At 34.6% G+C, this 6,996-nt stretch overlaps 1 long non-coding RNA gene across 1 annotated transcript; it reads left to right on the top strand.

The window, feature by feature from the left end:
• Window positions 1–564: 564 nt before the first annotated feature.
• LOC142176545 (uncharacterized) lies at window positions 565–6,783 on the top strand. Its single transcript, XR_012705210.1, has 3 exons — window positions 565–700; window positions 1,224–1,479; window positions 6,462–6,783. It is a non-coding gene; the product is annotated as an uncharacterized LOC142176545 (long non-coding RNA).
• Window positions 6,784–6,996: the final 213 nt, after the last annotated feature.

Below are 6,996 nucleotides of genomic sequence, written 5' to 3'. Positions count from 1 at the left end.
AATCTTTTAGTTTCCCAATGTTATCAGAACCTGCTGCTAATGACTGCCGTCATTTTCTTTCCTCGTCCATGGATGAATGATGATGATCTTACAACTAAAGATGATGAGCTAGGGATCTGAATCTTGACTTCCAGATTCCAGTAAGCAACCAGTTTGTCATTACCCTTCACTGCATGTATAAAGTTTTATCTTTATTTTGGCCCATTTGTGCTATTCGTATCTCAATTATTAGATGACAAATAATCCTGGAAAGTTGGCTTCGCGTGGGGTTAAATAATTGCAACATGTCGCTATTAGTTTTTGCCCTCCATAAATGCATTTATCTTATTTTGTCGAACATCATCTCCTGTCCTTCTTTTTCTTGTAACTTTGTTCAGTACACTTTGCTTGTGGTTTGTTACTTTTCCTGAATGATATGGTTATATATCGATTTAGCAAGTTATTTGCAGGTATTTTTCCTGAATGATTTTGATGAAAATTTTGAGTAATAAATATTAATGTCTAAAAGTATTAGTTGGAACAAGTAATATAAAATTAGAAATCAAGGTAGTTGTAAAAAATGACTTTCGCGCATAAGTGATGGAAGTCATTTCCCCCTTTTTGTTGGAAAATATTTTTGTTGATAACGAAGCACCAGAAAATGACTTCTCATGAGAAACATTTTCTTAGGGAATGACTACCGTCAAACCACTCATTACTGGTAATTTAATTTTCTGAATCATTATTGACCTTTTTAGTTAATGTTTTTGAGCTTTATCTTATGCAAATTAAAGGCTTTTTAATCTAAGGATATCCTGTGGGAACTGAAAGGAAGAAAAATTACATTTTCGGGCATCCCCAAATTGTTTATTCGTGTTTTTTGTCTTCAATTGGCACCTAATTGGCACGAAAGATCGAAAACAATTTCAGTTTTTTTGGAAATAATGGAATTAATCTTATTTTCATTGCTAACTTTGTATTTATTCCCTGTCTTTTAGCTGTTCTAAAGTTTCCATCATTCGTGGAACAAGATTTAAGAACTTCTAAACAAAAATTTTGGTCTAAGAATTAGGTTTTGTCTTGAGGATCTTGAAGCAAATTATGGCACTATGCTATCTTCAGACAAAGACTTAAAGGCCATTTTTTTTGTGGTCATATCAAAATTGTTATGTATTGGTAGTAGAACAATTTTTGCTGGAGACTGGAGTGGGGAGCAAGCAATAAGTTCTATAATTTTGATACAGGTACATGGAGTCCTCAATGCTATTAGTTGGGAAATTCTATTTCCAATTTGTATTGTCATTGCAAGGTACTTGAAAACTTTCCAGTCTTCAAATCATGCATGGTTTTATCTTCATGTTACTTGCCAGTTTTCTGCCTATGCCATTGCTGTTGCTGGCTGGGCAACTAGGTCTCAAGCTTGGAAGTGAATCAGAGGGTGTTCAGTATAGCGGCCATCGTAATATTGGGATTGCACTTTTCTCCCTTGCAACATTGCAGGTACTGTTGCTCTATTCCGAAGTACTAAATCATTATCCTCTCTCTTCTCATGTATCTTATGTTATTCCTAATTATCGCGTCTTAGATAGTTAATTTTGTCTCTTTGAACAGCTGTGTACTTGTAGGGGGCATCCCTATATTGCATGTAGGGGGTTCAATTGAATTCCCCTCGTAGGAAGTGCAAATAGAGTAAAACAATTACACATATAAAATACTCCATTGTTGAACTTCTAGTGTAGCGATAAAGGTGACTTAGAAATTACTTTAAGTCACAAGTTCAAACCTCAAATATGGCACTTATGTTTCTTTTTTAAATCCCCTTCTCAGAATTCCTGGTTCTGCAATTCTCCGCCACTGTGTACTTGGGGATATTAATGGTAGAAATTAATTTTTCTCTTGGTGTTCTGCTCTTCATTTTGGTTTTAGGTTTTTACCATGCGATTGAGGCCCAAGTAGGACCATAAGTATCAATTTTTACTGGAATATATGCGGGAGAAGTGCACCAGTAGCCACTTTTAAGCCCGCTGTTTAAAATATATCCACAATTTACAATGTATTTAAAGATTGGCAAATTCACCCTAATTTTAGGACTAAGTATCCTGAATTTGTAATTCAGGACTTAGGGGTCGTTTGGTACAATGGTGGGATATCCCAGGATATACGGATGGGGTGGGATATTCCATGGGATTAGTTATCCCACTTTCTATATGGGATAACTAATCCTACCATTCTACTGTAAAAGTTAACTAGGGATTCGCTAATATCCCGAACCAAACATGGGATAAAGTTAATCCTAACTTTTAACCCGAGATTATTATTCTTATCCCATGTACCAAACGACCCATTAGTGTCCTGAATTTTTGAGCTGCTAATTTAAAATTCAGCACATAAGATTCGAACTTCTGGACAATTTTCGAAGTTTAGGACACGATGTGCTGAAATTTGAGCGAATTGGCTAATCTTTAAATACATTGTAAACCGTGGATATATTTTAAACAACATGCTTAAAAGTGTATACATGGTGTCATTTCCACAATATACCATCATGGAGTTGGATATACAGTGCTTATCTTAGGCGTGATTAATGTGTTCAAAGGTTTTGACATACTAAGTCCTGCAACAAAGTGGAGATCTGCCTATATTGTTCTCGCGGTAGTAGGAGTGATTGCTCTGTTTTTGGTAATAATTCTTTGGATTGTGGTGTTAAGGAGGAAAGCTAATAAATCTACCAAACCTTGTGATGGGTTTGACAATGGTCAGGGAAGAGAACCTTTGGCCAGTTGATCGGTTTTTTGTTGCATTACTGGTAAAAATCTGTTTGTGTATAAATAATATGTTGTGAATTTGGTTGATAGTTTTAGTGATAGAGTGGTCATCACTCATTTCCTGTATTTGTTGTATCACTAGTACTTTTGTTGGCCTCGTTTTACAATGGCTTGGAAAATCTCAGAATTGATGTATAAATATGTAGATCGCATGCTTCTTCAGTTACATTTGACAATACAACTATACGTTCTCAGCCCATTTTGGAGCCTTGCATTGATGATTTGAAATCATATTCCGTGAAAAATGCTATCAATGAAAAAATATTTTTTCAAAAAATGTTTTCTACTATTATTTAGTTGGTGAGTGTTCCGGAAAGAAATGTTAATTAAAAATCAATAATAATATTAACAAACTGGACAGTATTTGGTGAAATTTTGAGTTATAACGATAAATAATAGTAATGTATAAATATTAGTTGGAAGTTGGAACAAGTTATGAGGTTAGAAATCAAGATAGTTGTAAAATAATGACTTCCGTCCGTAAGTGCAGAAGCCATCTTTTTTCCTTTTGATGAAAAATATTTTTTGGTAACAAAAATCAGAAAATAACTTCCTCTTTTTTTTTTCTTTTCTGAAAAGTGACTTTCGTCTTGTCAAACACACCATTTTCCTTTTCCTTTTTCTTCCTTTCCTCATTACAATCTCAGTCAGCGCAGTAGTTAGTTTCTATTCCTCCTTGTGTACATGACACTTTCTGTGATGACCCAAAATGCCATTTTTAAATTTAATAATTAATTATGTATTCTAATACCTCGAAAAGCACTATTTATCATTACTCGACTTGCGTGTGCAGTCCGTAAAATTTTTTCGGAAAGTTTTCAGGTGAAAAATAAATTAAAATGTGAATTAGAGCTTTAAAACTCAACTGAGTTGACTTTGGTCAACATTTTGAGCAAACGGACTCGGATCAGTGTTTTGATAATTTTGGTAGGTCTGTATCGTGATTTGGGACTTAGGCGTATGCCCGAAATCAAATTCCGAGGTCCCTAGCCAGAGATATGGAATTTTGATGAAAAATTAAAAGTTTAAGTTCAAATAGTGACCGGATGTCAAATTATGTGCAAATGACACCGGAATAGAATTTTGATGATTCCAACAGTTCCGTATGGTGATTTTGGACTTAGGAGCGTGATCGGAATTTTATTTGGAAGTCCGTAGTAGAATTAGGCTTGAAATGCCGAAAGTTGAATTTTTGGGAAGTTTGATCGAGGGGTTGACTTTTTGATATCGGGGTCGAAATCCGATTCTGAAAATTTTCATAGCTCAGTTATGTCATTTATGACTTGTGTGCAAAATTTGAAGTCATTCCGAATTGATTTGATGTGTTTCGACATAAGATATAGAATTTGAAAGTTCAAAGTTCATTGATTTTGATTTGAGGTGCGATTTGTCGTTTTGATGTTGTTTGATGTAGTTTGAAGCCTCGACTAAGTTCGTATGGTATTTTGGGACATGTTGGAATAATTGGTTAAGGTCCCGAGGGTCTCGGGTGGATTTCGGAAGGTAAACGGAATGGATTTCGGACAAAAAGTGCTGGAAATTTCTGTTGCAGAAATTTCGTGCGTGGAGCCAACTTTGGGAGCTTATATCTCCCAATTCATAAGGAATCAGAAAATTTGCAAAACATGAAAGTTGTAGTCGTTTGATTATAGGTTCCAGAAAGTTAAACTATGCATTATTTGGACAATTGTACAGAAAGTTATGACGGATTGAATGAAGTCTGGTAGAGCAGTTTCGCCAGAAATTCTGATGCATGCAGCCGACTTTAGGAGCTTATATCTCGCAATGCATAAGGAATCAGAAAAATTGCAAAACATGAATGTTGTAGTCCGAGGATTCTAATTTCCATAAAGTTAAACCATTTATCATTTGGATATTTGTACATAAAGTTATGATCAATTGAAGTAAGACTGGTAGAGCTGTTTCTGGTGGACTTTTAGTGACGAAAAATGGACTTTTAGTGACGGATTGACAGAAACTTAAGGACCAAAAATGGTCATTTCATTCATTTCGTTTTGGATTTTTGGAGCACGGTTCTTGGGCGATTTTTGGGCGATTTTCACGGGAAAACATTGGGGTAAGTGTTCCTTATCCTATATTGATTATATTTCATGATTCCATACTCATTTACATCATGAATCCGTGAATTTTTGGAAGAAAAATCAAGATTTTTGCAAAATCTTCCAAAAACGAAAATTTAAGATTTGGAGGTCGAGTTGTTATCGGATTTTGGTAAAATTGGTATGGGTGGACTCGTAATTGAATGGGTTGTCGGATTTTATAAGTTTCGCCGGATTCCGAGATGTGGGCCCCACGGGCAAATTTTGAGCTAATTTCGGATTTTAATGAAAATATAATATTTTCTTATGAAATTGATTACTATAATTTTTGTTGACTGTATCGAATTAATTATGACTAGATACGAGTCGATCGGAGTCAGAAAATCGAGGAAAAAGCATAATACTTGATTAAATTGGAGCAAGTCGAGGTAAGTGATTTGTCTAACCTTGTGTGGGGAAAATTTTTCCTAGGATTGGTATTGATATGATTATTAAAATATGTTGAAAGTCGTGTGCACGAGGTGACGAGTGTGTACACGGGCTAAATTACGAAAGATTATATTTTAAAATTGTGTAGATCACTGTTGCGCATTTATTAAATTATTTTATCTTGTTATATTCTTCATCATTGATCTGAGATATATACTTCAAATTTGTTTGATCTTTTCTTACTAATTGTTTTACCTGTTTAGTTGAAATTTGGTTTCTTTTATTCTGTGCATTATTTGAAGGTTGATTTTCTTTAAATTAAATATTATTAATATGAAGTATTTGACATTTTTAAACTTGATATTGAAGCAACGTAGTAAAAATTTTAAAATATTATTTTCCTAAATTATTTACTCCTGAATATTTTTATACTCATTGTGAGGGAGCCGTGCGCTCTTTATTGTGGAAAACTATTATTGATGATTTATTTTGGCATGAGCCGTGAGCTCTTTATTGTGGAAAAAGATTGTTGTTGAATTATTTTGGCAAGTTAAATTATTTGAGCACTTGAGGTGCAAATTGTGATATATTGTGATATTGATACGCATGCGGTGGTATAAGGTCTGGGTGTTGAAACGCATGCGGTGAGATAAGGGTGGCTTGATACGCGTGGCTAGTAGGGGAACTACTAGAAGTCATGCGGTGTGATAAGGGTGGCTAAAACGCGGGATGCTATTTCGGAAAAAAATATTTTCTTTAAATAAATTGTGAAGGCTCCCGCGGTGATATAAGAAAATGAGATATTGTGAATTTATTTATGATTTGGGACTACGAGGCGGTACCTCGGGAGTGCCCTTGTTGATATTGATTTATGGCCATAGTTGCTTTCGATTAATTGTTATGATTTTCATAAAGTTGAAGGAAATTCTGTTTTGATTCCACGAGATATTATTTGTAATTATTTGATGTCATTAAATGTGACATACTATTTGATTCATTTCCAATGTTATTTTATTTTACTACATTGATAAACATTTTACCATGCCATTATTATATTCCAGTAGGGCCTCACCTGACCTCGTCACTACTCTACCGAGGTTAGGCTTGGCACTTACTGGGTACCGCTGTGGTGTACTCATACTACGCTTCTGTACATCTTTTTGTGCAGATCCAGGTATATTTTACCAGCCTAGACGTCAGTGGGTTACCTGCGCACGGAGACTTCGAGGTGTATCTGTCAGTGTCCGCAGACTCCGGAGTCCCCTTCTATCATTTTATGTTGCTTCCGTATATTTTATTTAGACCTTGACATATAGAGACATTGAGAATAAATTCTTAGAAGCTTGTGACTTATTTCTACCGGGTTTTGGGAGTTGAAATTGTTTGAATTGTAGTTTGTTTATTTCAGATATTTATTATTATTCCGCATTGATAGGCTTACCTAGTCTTAGAGACTAGGTGCCATTACGACATCCTACAGAGGGAATTTGGGATCGTGACACTTTCTTAATTTAAACATCTTGAAATGTTTGATGACATTCTAATACTGTGAGCACCTAATTTTTGACCATATTTAAATTTTTCACCACTTTTTAGTATGTAAATATTCTTTAAGTCTAATCTACACATTTTAGCTTTTGTTTTACCTTTTTGTATATTTTACTTGAGAAAATTGAAAATAATAATTAAAAAAAGAGTCACAT

The sequence above is a fragment of the Nicotiana tabacum genome, chromosome 22 (genome assembly GCF_000715075.1).
Source record: "Nicotiana tabacum cultivar K326 chromosome 22, ASM71507v2, whole genome shotgun sequence".
NCBI lineage: Eukaryota > Viridiplantae > Streptophyta > Magnoliopsida > Solanales > Solanaceae > Nicotiana > Nicotiana tabacum.
This window is presented reverse-complemented; position numbering and strand designations above follow the sequence as displayed.